Raw genomic sequence first — 19,071 nt, 5'->3', positions numbered from 1 at the left:
TTAAAATGATATTGTAAATGGAACATACAAAAATCAAATTTAAAAGACAGAACGGAAACCTTGTACAGCTGAACAAATTATTTCTTAGCATAAGAAACCACTTCTGTGAAGCTCTTACCACATTAATAAAAGAAGAAAAAGGAGCTATTGAGCAATAATGAAACTTCTACAGCAATAGAGAATTATTGCACAGTTATATCTCTTTAAGGTTCCTCTTAGATTGTTAAAAGGAGGAAGTGCAGGTATGTAGCTACAACTTACAGCAACTTTGTCCCAGTGAGGGGAAAAAAAATGTATCCTTGTTTTATACACAAATTTATGTAATAAATTAATACAATTAGCTAGATTAAAGTCACATTTTTGAAAGATGATACCATTAGAACAAGGATCATATGTTAGAACTATGCTTTGGTTATTTTCCGATTTTCTTTCTGAATGAAGATCATTATTTGTTTAGTCTCAAATCAACTTGTCTTCAAAATGAAGTGAATTAAGGACAATAAAGTCAAATTTAAAACTGTTATGGTTTACAGAGAGCAATTTTGCAATTTACTTCTATTATCATATTTGCTTTGTTCACTTGGTATCCTTTGTTGAAGAGTAAATAAGAAGCGCTCAGGAGCGTGCACTTGTCTTTAAGATTCTATGGCAGCAGAGTGTTTGCAACAAGGTATAATTGTACAGTTATTTGCTGCATCTCAAAGCATCTACTAAGCCCCACACTTCCATGTGTAACTCTACAGCAGTGCTTTCCAAACTGTGTCGGCGGCAGTGTGTAGGTGTCCCCCTGCTTCAGCACAAATTTTTTTTAATTTCATTTTTTTTTGGTTTCCGACTTTCCGCCTGTCTGCTACGCATATCACATGGTTGACTCGTGATTAATACCTAATGGGTCACAGATCATCTTAACCTATTGGCGCAGCTCAGTGGGAACTGAAACTATTCTTATTGGCGGCACATTGGCTCCTAACTGCACGTGTAGTCTTCTCTATCGGCTTGTGACTGCATGTGTAGTCAGTGAGTGGGATAGCAGTGTGTTTGTAGCACGGGCAGTAGCCAGTGCAACTCGCACTGTCTGAGGGCAGCAGCTTAAACACTGAGCTGAAGTCAGTGTTTTTTTTGTGTGCAGCTAGCTCCCAGTAGTGCATTGCTGCTCCTGCTCTTGATATATGGATAGGAAGTGGAAGCTTAAAAATGCTTGATGATGAAATGTGAGTGTCTTTATCTAATATTCCACTAAATATTCAACCTCATACATCCCATTAAAATTGTAAGTAGCTATTGGTGATATTAAACTGTTTTTTTAATTCTTGCACATACTTACTGTTACTTGTAAATACATTTCGTTATTATATCATTTATGTATGTGTCTGCATCTATTACAAGTTATTTTAACCTCCTGTTTGCTAGTACAACTGAATTACTTTGTTGTACAATGATGAAGGTTTAAAAAGCGTGTCACCAACATGGAACGTTTGGAAAGTTCTGCAAGTTCAAAGCCACGTGGCCTTGCCCACTCCGATTTCTTTCCACAGAATCCTACCCCCAGTCTTCAGCCGAGTCAGATCCGTATTGTGTGGGCTGTATCACTGCCAGTGATTGTTGGAAAGTTACAAATGTGTAAAAAATGTGCATGGGTGCATTTCAATTTAGAATAGAAGCATTTCTGCAATATACTTTCATTAGCAAACATTTTATATTTCAAATGGAAATGCATATTTCATTTTGCCCTTTCTATTCATTTAAGAATGCTAACGCTTGCTAGAACTGGTGATAGCATCTCCAAAAAAAAAAAGGGAGAATCCACCTGGCGACACCCTTTAATAGAATGTTACTTTAAACAGAACATTAAAGGGACACTGAACCCAATTTTATTCCATCACGATTCAGATAGAGCATGCAATTTTAAGCAACTTTCTAATTTACTCCTGTTATCAAATTCTTTTCATTCTCTTGGTATCTTTATTTGAAATTCAAGAATGTAAGTTTAGATGCCGGCCCATTTTTGGTGAACACAGTGTTGTTCTTGCTGATTGGTGGGTACATTTACCTACCAATAAACAAGTACTTTCCATGGTCCTGAACCAAAAAAATTTGTTTAGATGCCTTCTTTTTCAAATAAAGAAAGCAAGAGAACGAAGAAAAATTGATAATAGGAGTAAATTAGAAAGTTGTTTAAAATTGCATGCTCTATCTGAATCACAAAATAAAAAAATTGGGTTCAGTGTCCCTTTAAAAGCATAAGTTACACAGAGCTGCATCTAACGTGTTTCAGCTCCAAACTCATTGATAACACTGCTACCAACATTGCTGCAAACACTACTGCCATAGAATCCTAATGAAAGGTGCACGCTCCTGAGCTGTGGGCCTACCTTGGTTTAGTTTTCAACAAAAGAAACTAAGAAAATGAAGCATAATTGATAATATGAGTCAGATGGGATGTTTCTTAAAAATTCAATCCCCCTTTGCAGCAGTTGGACACAGTTAGGGCATCTCTAGTGCTAAAATGACGTTCTAACAAACAAGAGCATGTACTTGTTTCATTATTATGGTCCTTTATAGGGACGTCACCCATAAGTCACTTTCTCTCTAAAAAGCTGACTAGAAAATATCACATGATCCTCTATGTAAAAAGGAAGCTTTTTACCTTGAAATGTATTCAGCTCTTTTAATCTAATGAGGCCGTTTAAGAAATTTTGAGGTAAAATAAATTCCTTTTTTTACATAGATGTGATATCTTGTAGTCAGCTTTTTACAGATATTGCTTCACTTTCAAGTGAATAACCACATGAATAACATGAGTGACAAACGTCTAACATCACTGCTTCACAAAGTGTTCAAGCCCTGACAATGTGATGCAGCATAAACACATTCAAATTGCTGTAACAACAATGTCGTATTCATTATACTGTTTTACAGTGACGGCGAAACGCTACTTGATAGTGGTGGTACAAGCTGTCACGCAGGCGATAATGACACTCATGACAAGGAGCTGTCAAACCGTGACATCGCTTAACCTATTGCTAGTTACAGACTTTGATATAGGCTGCAGTAACCCCTCCCTTACCATTGCCAAGAGAATGTATAGAAACAGTGGCGTCACTAGGGTTGGTGTCACCCGGTGCGGTAAGTTATGGTGTCACCCCCCCCCCCCAGAAAGCAGACACACACAAAAACACAGGCAAACACACATACAAACACTCAGACACACTTAAAACATACTCAGATGCACACACAAACACTCAGAAACACACTCAGACACACACACAAAAACACACACACAAAAACACACACACAAAAACTCAGACACACACATACAAAATATGTAAACTGCACTGCATTAATTATAAAGCTCATGCCTAGAGCTGCTCCCTGGCTCAGCAGAGCTTCAAATGAAAGATAAACAGAGCACTCTAAAAATAAATCACTAAAGAAAAGTTTTAGGTGCAAACTATGAAAATTCTGCTCTCTGACTCTGTTCCAAGTCTGTCAGTGCACAGCCCCGGGCCGCGTGCCTACCGCTTCTTATGGCCAATCACCTCTGCACTCTGCCCACCCCCAGACCCCCGCCCGCCCTCCTACCTGTTTAGTGTGCACTTAGTGTACCGTAACCGTAATGGTCTGGTGGGCATCATACGTGGCTCCTTCACTTTAAAGACACTGTCAAACAGTCATGCGGTCAGGTGCCAGGCATCCCCTCATGATTTGCCAGTTCCCGTTTAGAGAGACAGCACAGCAGTGAGTGACTCCACTGCTCCACATGTCACTGAGCAGTGAGCACAGATAGGCAGGCAGGTTTAGGCTAGCAGCGCAACTTTGCAAGCCCCACGGCATGCCCACAACATTCATAGCGAAATTGGGCAGGGGAGAAGCAAAGTACAAACAAGCAAAAGCAGCCGGGAAAACTATTTGTTGAAATTGCAGCACTGGCTCAAGGGGCAAAAAAATTGTGTGTCTACATCTTCCCCAGTCCCACCAATGTTCACAAATGCCAGCCCCTCTAATAAAAAAAAATCTATGCATCTCAACATTGTATTTCTTTGAATTTCAATAAAATGTAAAAAAAAAAAAAAAAAAAAAAAAAATTTTTTTTTTTTTTTTTTTTTTGGTGTCACCCCTGGTGGGTGTCACCCGGGTGCGGCCCGCCCCCCCCGCCCCCCCCTAGTGACGCCAGTTCACTCGGGATAATATGCAAACAAGTTAAGCGACAGGTTAAGGGAAGCAGCGGGGAACGGAACTACTTGCACTACCCCTGTATAGAAGGACAAATCGGAGAGCGCGCAGTATAAACAAGACATTCGCCTCATACTTACACGCAGGAGCGACAACGGATCTCACCGTACCCACTACCTACCTATACTGGCGTGGCGTCACTGTGTTGTTAGAGGCGGATACACAATTACTAACAGGCGGGGCATGATGCAGGAAGCTTGGACGCCATTAGCTGTCTTGCTGCGCGTCACTGGCTAGAAATTATAAATAGGAGTGCGGCTCGCTTGGTGGGTGTTTGAGCAGCAGTTTTTGCCAGTCATTTGTTTTTATTATATCCTAATAGTGCAATTGGGTTTTATTAGATAAATATGTTCTATATTAAATAACATGTTTGTTAATATTTGTATTTATATAGTTTTGATTTAGCTTTCGAAGTATTAAAAGATAGACAAGTCATACAAACTAAAGGGACAGTCAACACCAGAATTTTTGTTGTTTTAAAAGATAGATGATCCCTTAATTACCCATTCCTAGTTTTGCATAAGCAACACAGTTACAATAATACACATTTTACCTCTGTGATTACCTTGTATCTATGCATTTGCAAACTGCCCCTTATTTCAGTTCTTTTGACAGACTTGCATATTAGCCAATTAGTGCTCAATCCTCGGTAAATTCACGTGCATGAGCTCAATGTTATCTATATGAAACACATGAACTAATGCCCTCTAGTGGTCAAAATGCATTCAGCTTAGAGGCGGCCTTCAGGGTCTAAAAAAAATAGCATATGAACCTCCTAGGTTTATCTTTCAACTAAAAATACCAAGAGAACAAAGCAAAATTGGTGATAAAAGTAAATTGGAAAGTTGTTTAAAATTACAGCCCTATTTGAATCATGAAAGGTTTTTTTGGACTTGACTGTCCCTTAACTGAAATAAAGGACATGTGTGACAATGCAAGTATTGAGCTATCTGAACTTTTTTGTGATTTAGCTGTGTTTACTTTTCCATAAGTAGATGAATATAGATAGTTTTGTCTTTTCTTTAAACTTTTTTTTTCTCCTAAATTAGAAATGATGGATAATATTAGTGAGTGGTAAGACTTTATTTGCAGTGGGGAAGGTTGCTATTAGCGCCAATGGTTACCTCCCATGATCCCAACTTTTTCCAGAAACTGTCCCGGAGGCTGTTGGCTGAAATAAGGGAATACAGGTGGCAAAGTAAATGCAACCTGCAGGAGGATTCATGGTGGGCTCAGGGTGACGCTAGAGTTTTCCATGAGAGGGGCTGGATGTGGATATGGTCATGTACAGGAGAGTAGCAAAGCAGTCCTTGTTGAAGCTGGGACATTTATATGTTATGTGGCATTTGTAAACTGTTCCTGAACCAAGACTATGCTGGACAGCTGGGGGCTCTGCTAAAGGACTTTAAATAGACAGTAAATGTCAGATCAATTTTAGTAGTTATTAAAAGTGTTTTCTTAAGAGGTGAAATCATTTATTGTAATAATAATAGATCGATGTCTAAAAATGCCTTTTATATGTCCCCTTCAAAGGCATCTTAGACTAAGGTCACTCCCTTTTTTCTTACCTACTCCAGCGGGCACAATGTACAATTAGGCTGTCATTTGCTGACTCCATGGAAGCCAGCACTGGCTTTTATTACCTGTTAGACTTCATGGGGGACATTTAATGCATGCGCTTGCCAAGTTGACTGAGCTATATATGAAGGTGTTCAATGTAAAGGGGGGGGTAGGCAAAGCTCCAGTGAGCTGAACAAAGAGTCCTGCACATGGGGGTGACCAGATCATGGGACACAATAAAAAAGTATTTTCACTGGAAAAACTTTAGACTATTAGGTAATAACTGATAACTAAGAGGTGAAATACTGTAACTATGGGGCACTTTAACTCTGGTACTTAAGTAATAGACCAGCTGTAAGTAGACACTTTTATTTAGTGACACATATAGCGGGTTATTAGTAAATTATGGCTGTCTGAGCATAATCTTGTTACTAAAACTAAGCATGTAGGGGGAAAAAAATCTGTTGATGCTATTTTTTATTTTGTAGCAACTCAGTTGTAGAGACCAATATAGTATCTAGCACTCAGTGTCCATCATGCAAAGGGGTATTAATTCAGGAAAACTGGTAAGCAAATCATTCAAAAGAAGTGAAGCAAAACCAGATCTTGGGACATAAGTTTATCCTTTGTTGAAGAGCGTACCTAAGTAGACTCAGGCACATGCAGTCTTGAGTACTGTGTAACATCATTTTTTTGCAACAATTTATGTAAACACCTGTTTCAGTGTTAAAAAACAATAATTATAATAGTAATAATAACAAATATTACCACACCAAGGTAAGACGAGATTTTCAACAAAAGATATAAAAAAAACTAAACTTTCATGATTTTTAATAAGTTTTTGTGCTTTACTTATTTCGTGCTCTATGCAAATCACAAAAGTTTAATTTTGAATTTCATGTTCCTTTAAGTGGCTGTCCTTATAAAGGAATGCACTAGAGCTGGTTTGTCAGGTTAACGCACACACCATTCCAGTGTGTCAGGTTTTTATAAAATTACAGGCCGTTGTGTCCGTATGCAAATTTTCTGCTTGGAGAGAGTTTCTCTCTATTTGTCGTCTTTTGTATTATTATTATTGTCACTAATTATGGTATTTAACATCTGAGAGCTATGATTTCCACAAGTCACAAGGTAACTAGTGATTTGTGTGCAGCAGGTATTTGCAACTCTGACAATAGGGTGTGGCATGTACTGTATAATAATTAACTGTTGCAGTTGAGTTATGAGACTTATTCAGCTATTATTTTCAGCAAAACAAAGTCTTTTCGCTCATTAAAGGGACATACAAGTAATTGTTTTTTGTGTATGCAAAGCATATATCATAAATTAACCAATATTTTGCAAAAGTTCTACATATATCTTTTGAAGGGCCATAATAGTTGAAAAAGATAAATGCCCTAATTCATTAGAGCATGTCATGTTAAGACTATTGACTCTTCACTACTGTGCGTTTAATCCCTGAAAAGGTTTTTAAACACACAGTAGAAGTACTGCTTAGGACCTGCCAAGCACTTCTGGTCCCAAATGGAAACCACCGCTGATCCAATCAGCAGTTGTGCAACTAGCACTGCAGATTGGATCAAGGGTTAAACACACAGTAGTGCAGGGTTGATAGTCTTAAAATGATATGTGCTAACAAATTAGACCATGTAATTTTTTTGACTATTGTGGCCCTTTAAAGGGACATTAAATGCCATAAATTTCAATGTTTATGAAAAGTTTACTATCCCAACAAATAATGTTTCATGAGAAGGGATTAAGTTAAAGCTATCCATTTTTATTTTAAAAGTAACAGGAATTGCATATTAATACTCATCTGGTCTATGGGAAGCTCACTGGCTGCTAAGCAAAACTTACACAGTTCTATTGGGGCTAGGAATAAATATGCAGGTATAGGTATATACACACACGATAATTACAGTACTGTTTCAAAATCCTCAGAGGTTGAACTTCAGCTCCACAAAGCGCTGTATTAGCGAAGCGCTTTAAAGTGAGGTATACCTGTATAGTACACTATAATAGTACGGTAATGGCATGTACAACTACAAGCTATGAGTACTACTGTTATTGTTAAACATATCTTGGATGTTACATTTACTTAAAACCTCAATAAAAGATTAAAAAGTAAAAAAAAGTGAACAACACTGGAATGTTAAATATGTTCAGTAAATATACAGTAAAACACATAAATATATGTACACACACACACACATACATATATATATATATATAAAAATACATATATAAATACATATACATATTTAGACAGTAGATATATGTATCTCTCTGTGTTAACAGTGCAATAGTTGTTTCTAGTGGACTACCACTTGAAACTCTGTTTTCTGTACTCATCTCTATGTTAAAGCCCATTGCAGCCTTTTTTTCCCCAAAACCTGAGGCCTCATATCTTTGAGCCCTTATAACATTTTATTGCAATATTATTTTTTGACAGTGTTATGAGTGTAACTGTACTGTGACATTTATTTTTGTTGTGTTTTTGTGCAACTTTTTTTTTCAAGCGTAACAGTTAACCAGAGCTCTGAAGTCACGCTAACCCATTGCAAGTTAAATTCAATGGCACTCAAGGAAACAATTTTACTTTCAACTTGTAATACGTAACCACTTCTGATGAGTGCAAACAACCGCAATAAACCCGATATCGTTCACGCGCAACAGTTAGTGAGGCACTGGTTATTTAGCCCTTTATTGGCAATGACATGCCCCACAAGTATACAAACAGAAAATGTTCATTGTCAATGTCGGGAACATCCACGTTTAATAAATTAAAAACTCTTAACGTACCATTTTTAGTTGCAACAAAGAAAAAAAAATGTTTATGTCCTTTTAAAATACACATGACATGCTAATGTGCAAATACAAAGAAGTGAAGGCATACACCACTATAAAAAGCATGATGGAATTTGTCTATCTGTCAGGGCTGGACTGAGAATAGAAAGCAGCCTTTGAAAAATTTGAAGACCAGACCTATTTTCCACAAACTACGTAAAATGTGCACGCCCATTTTCTCAATTATATTTTATTTGTTTGTAATAAAAAAAATGCCAGATTATCGTTCTATAGGCAACCTATAACACGTTTTGATTCATGACTCCCTTTCACAGTGTGAAAAAGATTATCAAAACACTGTGTCACTCTGTCTCACATTGTGAATTGATTAGACACTAGAAAACATTCAAAGGAGGGCAACCAAATTTTAGATGGTCTAGGAAAAAATCTTCCAGGTAAATATTTTGTGACCTTAATACTTAGAGTTCAGAGGAGAAAAGAATAGAGGTGATACAGCTGCACCTCCCCCTTGTAGCTGGCTAGCCCCAGCTGCTGCAGCCCACTGTGAATTTTCCTGGCAGGAACCACAATATACTTACCCAACTTTGGGTCTTGAGGTTCACTAAGAGCTTCAATGTTGTGGGTGATAGGTTCAGTAGGCACGCTAAACTGAAGGAGGCTGCTGCTATGAAAATCAAGGACCGTGCTAAGGGAGCTACGTCTTAGCCAGAAGCCTGGGGTATGCTATCTGCCTTGATGTTTAACTGGAAGTGAGTGTGTGCTAAATTTAGCACTGTTTGTATTTTTCCTTTCAGAAGTTACCCTACCAATTTTCCGTCTTCAGTGAAGACTGAAGCAATCCTATGTCCATCCTTCCCTCCTGATACAGACCTTGGCAAATTTCCTAGTTTACATTATCTTTTTGACCCTTACCTGTACTGTTACCTATGGATTAACTTTCTGGCTAAAGACCCTTGGCACTGTTTTCTGTCTAAACAGCTTGCTTTGCCCTATTACTGTGATGCCTGGTTTTGGCCGGATCTTCTTGTGCTTACCCCTAGATTGTCTACAGATTATTCTGCAGTTTCATGTGCATGTGCCTACAGATCATCTTCTGCTTTTTTTTTATTCTTAACATGAAATCAGGTAATTGTCTAATTACCATATACTATAAACAAGTCAATATGGATCTAGCAGCAATGACGCATATCATAGCAACTTTGGCTCATACTATGCAAGCTTTACAGGCCTCTCAACTTAAAGTACTGCAGTGGGTGGAGAGTTTAAAGGCTAAGTGACAGACTGCTGATGTTGCTCCAAGTGTAATATAAATTAGATAGAAAAGAAACATTCCTTTGGCATACATACTAAAAGAAAGTGTATACGTAAATGTGGATACCCCCTTAAGAACAAATAGCTTAATAGGGCAATTAAAACATAACTTTTACTAATAACATTAAAAGTACCTGTGTAAGCAGAAAGCAAATTTTACGTCTAAAACATAAGTAAAAACAGAAAACAAAAGAAACATCTCCAGCCCCTCAACGCATGCCGAAAAAGATATGAATACCATAAGTACCATGTACCACCAAATACCTTTTAGCTAAGTATATTGAAATAAGTAAAACATTGGGTAATTATCCCTACCAACACATGAACAGCAAGTACAAAGGTTCCCTATTCTGTGATTGTCCCCACACGGGGATTAACCTAAACTTTTGCCGTTCACTGTGTTGGTTATTTAAGAAAGCTGGGTATTCCCGTATTGGATCTCCTGTAAAACATACTAATTACATATAGTTGGTAATTTCAGCATATATACACCACAATTATTAACAGAAGAGGAACTAAGGGCCAATACGAATGACATGCATTTTACCCACAGCTTTGTCAAAGGCCTTTATGTTTTTTGTTGCTCCATGTGTGTCATCTTCTCTGGTGGTTGCTGCTGCTTAGTAGGTGAATTTGTCATCAGTCCCTGAGCTACAGCAGTGTAGTTATTTGACACAAGTTTGCCACTACCAGAGAAGTTTATTGGAGACAGACATGCTAACATTGATTACTGTGCTAGTGGGTGTTTCATTTATTCCAATCTGGCTAAAAATATTGTGATTCCTCTGCAAGCAAGATCCTCTTCTTTTCAGCTTTTTGTCGTAGATGGGAGTCCCATGATGCAGGGTCCTGCAACTCAAGATATTTTACCAATTTCTGTGTCCCTGGGCTCTGGTCATGCAAAGACTTTTACAATTTGGTGGTATCTCCCTTATTTCCACTCATTTTAGGATTGCCTTGGCTGAGACAACTTAATCCTGTAATAAACTGGAGAGATGGTTATATCTTGTTTGCTTGGGTTTTTTGTAAGAGTTCCTGTCCGCTTTGGTTTTCAGTGTTTGTTAAAAGGGAAAATCCATCTATTCTTGAACTCTATAGAGACTTTTCTAACGTCTTTGAAAAGAAGGGGTGGATTAACTTCCTCCTAGGCGTCCATATGATTTTCGTATCAACCAACTCAGTTCTTGGTGCTCCTATTCCTTTTAGAATAATCTTTCTGTAATTAGGAGTTACTCCATCTTAAAGAATATTTTGAAGGGAATTTGGCTAGGTTTTTTTAGACCATCAACTTTTTCAGCTGGTGCCGGTATTTTCTTTTTTGAAAAGAAGAATGGAGGTTTGAGGTCTCGTGTGGATTATAGAGCTTGAGTGGTTTAGAAAATTTATTGGAGAAGAGCCTATAACTTGGTGCGCATCAGGGTAGATGATGAATAAAAGACTGCCTTTCACGCTTGTTATGGACATTTTGAATATTTGGTAATGCCATTTGAGTTGTAGAATGCTTCTGACACCTTTCAACATTTCCTGAATTATATTTTTAGAGACTTTTTGGATATATTTATTGTTATTTATTTAAATTATATTTTTATTTTTTACCCCTCACCAGACATTAATACTACTCATGTTTGTTTATTGCTTTTGAGGTTGATAAAGAATGGCTTTTTTTGCTAAGTTGGAGAAATGACAATTTTCTGTTTTCACTGTTTAATTCCTGGGATATATTCTTTCTCCTGATTAAATTGAAGTGGATCCCAAGAACGTATCTGCAATTCTAGAATGAATGATTCCCACCAATAAGAAGGCCGTTCAAAGATTGATTGTCTTCACAAATTTCTATAGGTGTTTTATAAGAAATCTTTCTGAAGTCTGTGATCCTATCACTTGTCTGACTCAGAGTCAGGATTGCTTTTCCTGGACACCTGAAAGACAGGTGGCTTTTGATAAATATTCCAAACAAACCAACGAACCTCCAAGCATTGTTTAGTCAAAAAAAATGTTTATTCAATGGAGAACATAGAAATAAAAAAATAAAAATAGCATAATAGTAGTCTTACACGTTTCGGCAATAAATGCCTTAGTCATAGACATAGTGACTCAATGAATAATAGGTATTTACATGGTGAATTTTCAACAGCCAATTTCTGGTTGCTCTGGATCTTAAAGTTAAAGATACATCTTAAACTGTTGGTTACATCGTACATTTATACTATAAGCTCTACAAAGGAAATAAATAATAACCACATGTATTTGGATCTGTCAGTATAACAGATTAATTTCAATAGAATCATAAATACCATAATTCAATTAATTGATATAAAAATATTTTCTCTACTAAATCAGAATTCCAATATGTGAAATACTCATGCAGTATACGCTTAGACAAAATCAATTAAACTAACAAATTATCTCTTTTTGTACAACTTAAAAGATTACTGTCAATCTACAATCTGCAACAAAGTAACATAATAAAGACATTTAACCAACTTTTTTTTATATTTCATATAGCTCAATAATATCTGATATTCAAACTACAAAATACAGTTTGGCACAGTTAGAGAACTAATCTCATTTCCAAAAATTGATTATATCACCCTCAATATTGAAACCATGGGGTCTTCTGGTCCTTAGTTGAAATATCCAGTACCTTCCCTATAATGGAGTTTAGTGGTTCTATCCCCCTCAAACCCACTCAATGACCTGCCATAATGATTATGTTTCAAAATTAAGTGTTGTGCTAGATCTGAACATTCTGTTCCTTGATCTATATTATTTAAATGTTCCCTAATATGTATACGGACCTCCCTAGTAGTGTGACCTACATACTGTTGCTCACACAATGAACATTCAACCAAACACACCACAAAAGTGGTGAGACAGTTAGTAAAACATGTTCAATCATAAACTTTTTGTGTGATTCTAGATTGCTAGTTACCCTCGGATGACTACAGGCTATACATTTGGTAAAACTACATTTATAATGACCTTTAATATTATGCCAACTGCGTATTCTAGATTTTTGTGTTGTTAGCATGCTGGGCAACAGCATATTTCCCAAGGTGCGGCCTTGTCTAGATACAAAGTTGCAACTACCAAAAATAAAGTCCTTTAAACTTTCCTCAGCTGTCAATATTGGTAAATGCTTACCTGCAATAGTACATACGTCATGGAACTGTGAGCTGTATGTAGTAATGAATATAGGGTTAGAGTTATCAAAATTATTTTTTCTATTACTAGACTTAGTATCATGTAACATTAAAGTCCTATTCATACAACTAACTTCCAAAAAAGCTCTGTTGACGGTCTGCTGCAAATATCCCCTTGCAAACAATTGCAATTTAAAAAAAATAGCTTCAGTTAAACAATTACACTTTATACGTGTAGACTGGCATTTCGCTACTCCAAAACCTGTATGCTTTGGGTGGTTACTATTGGCTTGTAATATAGAATTAGACGTAATAGGTTTTCTAAAAATAGTCATGTCAACTTTATGTGATATTGGATTACCAGTCAGTATAAAGTCCAGATAAGGAATACTATTAAGTTCAGATGAATAAATTAATTGTAAGTTAATCTGATTGGTTTTTAGATAGTCAATACATTCATGTATATCTTCTTCAATATCTGTCCACACAAAACGTAGGTCATCAATGTATCTCTTGTATATCCTAATTGAACTTCTGTATGGGTTGCCATCTCAAAAGACGTGGGACCGCTCCCACCAACCTATAAAAATGTTGGCATAAGCTGGGGTGAATTTTGCCACCGTAGTGGTCCCATGTCTCTGGAGATAGAAGTCATACCCAAACTTAAAGTAGTTATCGGTCAGTAAAAAGTCCAAAACTCAAACAAGATATTTCTTGAGGGAAACATCATAGTTACTATAAAGATCTAATAAAGATTCAATCTCCTCAAGACCACAATTATGTGGAATAGCTGAATAAAGCCCAACCACATTAATTCTGAGCCAGAAAAAACTATCTTCCCAAGACACATGTTCTAAACTAGAAAGAAGATGTTTAGTATATTTGAGATATGAGGATGACTGAAAAACAATGGGCTGCAGGAGGGACTCCAATCAAGCAATGCTCAAACAATGACCCAATCCCTGACACTATAGGTTTTCCTTTCACGTCCACCAAGGACCCTGTACCTTAGGGAGGTGATGAAAAATTGGAATCACTGGATTAGGTACAAACATAAATTTAAAAGTTTCTTGATCTAATATACCTTCCAGCTGTCCATTGTCCAAACGACTCAATAACTGTAACTTGAACTCATTGGTAGGATCCATGGGGAGTTGAAAATATAATTCAGGATTGCATATTTGTCTTCTAGCCCCCGCAATATAGGATGCTTTGTCAAGTACTACAATACTGCCCCTCATGTTGGACTGTTTAATGACTATACAATCTCTCTTAGGGCCTGATATTTAGACCTTGTATTGTAATGTAGGACTTTCTGTTTCACATAAAGAACACTACACAGCAACATAAACATTTCTCAAGATAAAATTTGTGTGTCTAAATTTTTTTAAGGGCCTTGCCGTATCGACAAGACTTCTTAGAACATCTTGTCTGAGCGCCAAGGTTTTGAATATCATGCACTTAGTAAGGTTTTCTGTAAAGAAGAAAAGGGAATAACTCCAGAGTGTACAATTCATACGTAAAACAGGAATACCATGCACAGCCTTAGTTAGAAATAAAAAAAATATTTATTGGTATTCATTAAAATCGATAATTTACAGAGTAGCAGTTTGCTGTTAGCTACGTCCATTTAGTGTAAAGTAAGATAATCACGTGCCTCTTGAAAATAAATTATGTCATAAATCTTAGGAAAATCAGAAAAAAGTCTGTCCCACTTCATAATCATCATGCACACTGTCTATCTCCACCTACACGTCTCTGCCCCAGAAGTATTTTTTTAAAGTAAGGTCCCTACTTTAACGTCAACTATAGTTTAAAAAAAGTTGAATTCAGTCTTAGGGACAAAGCCTAAGCTTAAAACACGTTTGATAAACTCAAGACTTTGTTTACTTTTGAACCTATTCACATTCAACCTTTCTTTTTATAAGTGGATACCTCTAATGTGGCTATTGGTTCTGTTCTGTCTCAACAAGAGGAAGGCAAGGGTCAGCTGCATCCAGTAGCTTTCTTTTCTCAACAGCTTCTGCTGCGGAAAACTATGATGTTTGAGACGGATAGCTACTGGTTATTAAATGTGCTTTGAAGGAATGGATGCCTTTCTTGCAGGGAGCTGCCCAGCCTATCACCATCTTTACCATCCATCGTAACTACCTTCAATTTGTCTTCACACTAGACAAGCTTGATAGGCATTGTTTTTCTTCAGGTTTAATTTTGTTATTAATTTTTGGCCTGGTTTAAAAAAATAAGAAGGCAGGTGCCCTACCTAGGATTCTTGATGTCTCTTCAGACCCTGTCACTCAGATTGATACTATTTTTCAAAAGGGTCATTTTCTTCTTAAGCACCGATCTTTGTTGTACAAAATGAAGACTCTCAGTTTTCCTACTCCTTTTTGAACAATTCCTTTGTATTAATGGATTGTTGTATACTATGGAGAATAATTTTGTCTCTGCTCAGGTTCTTTTGGAAGTTTTTCAGCCTATCGTGATGTACCAACTTATAGTCACAGAGGCATTATAATTTCAAGAACTTTTTGGTAGCCTGGATTATCTTAAGATGTTTGCAAGTTTGTTCTGTGTTTTGCTACCTGTGATTAAGCATTTCACTTTAGGCTACTGTGGGTCCTCTTCATCCCATGTCAGTTCTTGATAGTCTGTGGTCCTGAGTTTCAATGAATCTTCTGTCTAATGGTTTTGATACTATTCTGGTAGTAGATCATCTTATTAAGATGGCACATTATTCCTGCTGTAGGTTTATCCCTCTGCTAATGTGACAGGTGTTTTGTTTTTTAAGGCAGTGTTTTAATTACATGGTTTACCATGGGATGTGTTGTCTGACAGAGGTTCACAATTTACTGTCAGATACTGGAAATATTTTTGTTCCAGTATGCACATTTTAAGATCTCTGTCTTCTGGGTATTATCCTCGGACTAATGGCCAGACGGAGTAAACTAATCAGACTAATCATGTTTCTCTTTATACCTTTAAAACAACTGGGCCTGCTTGCTCCCTACGACTGAATTTGCATACAGCAGTCATGCCCATCAGTCCATTACGATGTCACCATGTTTTGCTAATTATAAATTTCATCCTGAAGTTCTTCAAGATATCCTTCCTCTTCACCTGTCCCTTATTTGAATCAGCATTTGTCTTTTTCAGCCAAGAAATCTAAATTGCTTCATGATACTTTGTTTCAGGCTCAACAGCAGCAGAAATGTTTTAGACAGATTATGTTCTCCTGTTCCTGCCTATACTTGTGGAGATATGTTGTGGTTGGCTACACTAAATTTGAAATTGTTTTGTCCTTCTAGGAAGTTGGGTCCTCCCTTTGTGGGTCCCATTTGAAATACTAAAATCATAAATCATGTGGCTATGAAACTTGACCATCCTGCTAAGTACACAATTCATCCTGTGTTATGTGCCTCAGTTCAAAAGATGCGGTGATAATCCCTTCAGTGTACTCTTCCTCCTGTCTCTGGATGGATGAATTTTAAAGTGGAAAATATTTTGGGTTCCTGTATTCATCATGACCATCTTGAATATTTGATCAGGTGGAAGGGATACAGTTCTAAAGAGACCAATGTACATGCACCTTGAATTCTACGTCTGTTCCATCTGCAGCACCCTTCCACTCCTGGTTCTGTGAATGCCCTGATGTTACACTTCGGGAGGGGCTATGAAAGGTTCCGAGCCACGCTATTCTTAAGCAACATCAAGTCTTGAGGCACACAAGGAGCCTGCAGACCATCTCCTGTTGTTTTGGTTCCAGGCATCAACTTGGTTAATTTTCAATTTTTTTTATCCTTCCTTGGTATCTGTATAGTTTGATAAGACTGTTAGTCTATTGGTGTTCTAGAAATTGAAATTCCGGGGTGTTAACAGGGGTGGACTGACAACCCATGATACAACTAGCGTTATTTAATCGCTCAATATAGTTATGATGTGGGTCATGTTAACTTAAAACTATAAATGAGTAATCTATATTGCTGATATGAGGTTTGTCTAACCAATGGGATATTACTCATTTAGGTTGTAAGGAGGTTATGCAATATTTTGTTTAAACTTATTTAGACAAACATCTTTATTTATGCTATTTCATTAGTAACTATCTTATTTAAGCTACCTGGCAATACTCTATAATACTATATTTACTTAATATCATTGCAATATATTAGAATAGAGTATATGCTTAATATTACTTAACATATTTAATTTACAGCAGCATTCTGATGAATAGCATTATACAAAGTTTGTCTTAAATATTCAACTTTATAACCCAATGACCATGGATTAACAATACATCCTAGGTCATTTAAAAAGACATCACCTCCCTAACCTTATATTGTATTAATCAAATAATTATTGAAATTTCCTCTTTCCAGTTTTGTTTCCTTGTGTTTTTAATTGTTTCCCTTTTTTATTTGCTCAAATAAAAGTTATATTTTAACACAATTCCACTCTATCCAATCTTGTTCAAACGGTAGCAAATAGGAAATTGAGTGTTTAAAGGTGTACACCCACATCAGCGTCCTGCTGATACCAGTTGCAAAGTCATAATTTCAGTACACAGCACCTACACACTAAAACTGTACATTATTTACAGAAGATAAATAATTCATGCTACAAGAATTGATCATTTATAGGGTATTCCTATATTTATTTACCCGGTAGTCCCATTTGCTTCTATTCTAATAGCACTGCACCTTATCGTCCATTCACATTCCGGGAATGAACAATTGGGAAGCAGATTACCAAAGTCATCAGGACTTGTTCGATCAAATAGTCCTGAGGTGAGGCCTTCCAAATATAGACCTCATGGCATCCAGGGACATTGAACCCAAATTTGTTCTTTCGTAATTCAGATAGAGCATGACATTTTAAGCAACTTTCTAATTTACTTCTATTATCAAATTTTCTTCATTCTCTTGGTATGTTTATTTGAAATGCAAGAATGTAAGTTTAGATGCCGGCCCATTTTTGGTGAACAACCTGGGTTGTTCTTGCTGATTGGTGGATAAATTCATTCACCAGTAAAAAAGTGCTGTCCAGAGTTCTGAAAAAAAAGCTTAGATGCCTTCTTTTTCAAATAAAGATAGCAAGAGAATGAAGAAAAATTGATAATAGGAGTAAATTAGAAAGTGGCTTAAAATTGCATGCTCTATCTGAATCACGAAATAAAAAAATTGGGTTCAGTGTCCTTTTAACTTCCGCTTTATTGTGCCAGGTCAAGAGATCCAAGGACTCACATGATGGACGTTCTAGTCTGCCCTTGGCACTTTCGTCTGGCCTATATATTTCCTCAGTTTGTTCTTCCAAGAGTCATTGCAATAATCAAACAAGAATTGGCTTCTGTAGTTCTCAAGGCTCTGGCATGGCCCCACAGAACTTGGTATGCGGACCTAATACAGATGTCATTTTTTCCTCCATGGGCTCTAACCCTAAGAAAAGATCTGCTGTCTCAAGGACCCTTTTATAATCCGGATCTCAAATTTCTGAATTTGATGGAGTGGAGGATGAAAGGCTACTTCTCAAAAACAGAGGTTTCTCAGATTCTGTTATCTCTACTTTACTGCACGCCAGAAAGCCTGTCACGCAGAAAATGTATCATAAGATTTGGAAAGCTTATTTAATTTGGTGTTATTCTCTTTTAAAATCCCTAGAATTCTTCAGTTCCTCCAAGATGTACTAGGTAAGGGATTATAGGCTAGTTTTTTAAAGGGTCAGACTTTGGCATTATCGGTTTTGTTTAAAATAAAATGGCCAAATTACCTGATGTTCAAATTGTTGTCCAAGCCTTGACGATAATTCGCCCTGTTATTAGACCCCTTCCTGCCCCATGGAATTTGAATCTGGTTATTTCTGTTCTGCAAGGTTGCCCCTTTGAACCTATGCACTTGAGTCTAAAGTTATTGTCATGAAGGGTTCTCTTCTGGCCATTTCTTCTATTTTTTTAATTATCTTCAATGGCTTCTGATCACCCCTTCTTGATTTTTTTATCAAGATAAAGCGGTTCACTGGA

At 36.8% G+C, this 19,071-nt stretch overlaps 1 protein-coding gene across 1 annotated transcript in view; it reads right to left on the bottom strand.

Moving 5' to 3' along the window:
• ENPP4 (ectonucleotide pyrophosphatase/phosphodiesterase 4) overlaps positions 1 to 4,391 on the bottom strand; it is a 58,433-nt gene extending 54,042 nt beyond the window's left edge. The window contains exon 1 of the mRNA XM_053709600.1: positions 4,314 to 4,391. The gene's annotated coding sequence lies outside the window, so the exon portion shown is untranslated. The remainder of the gene's footprint in view (positions 1 to 4,313) is intronic.
• Positions 4,392 to 19,071: the final 14,680 nt, after the last annotated feature.

The sequence above is a fragment of the Bombina bombina genome, chromosome 4 (genome assembly GCF_027579735.1).
Source record: "Bombina bombina isolate aBomBom1 chromosome 4, aBomBom1.pri, whole genome shotgun sequence".
NCBI lineage: Eukaryota > Metazoa > Chordata > Amphibia > Anura > Bombinatoridae > Bombina > Bombina bombina.
The sequence above is the reverse complement of the archived record's forward strand: the minus strand, read 5'-3'. Positions and strand labels throughout refer to the sequence as shown.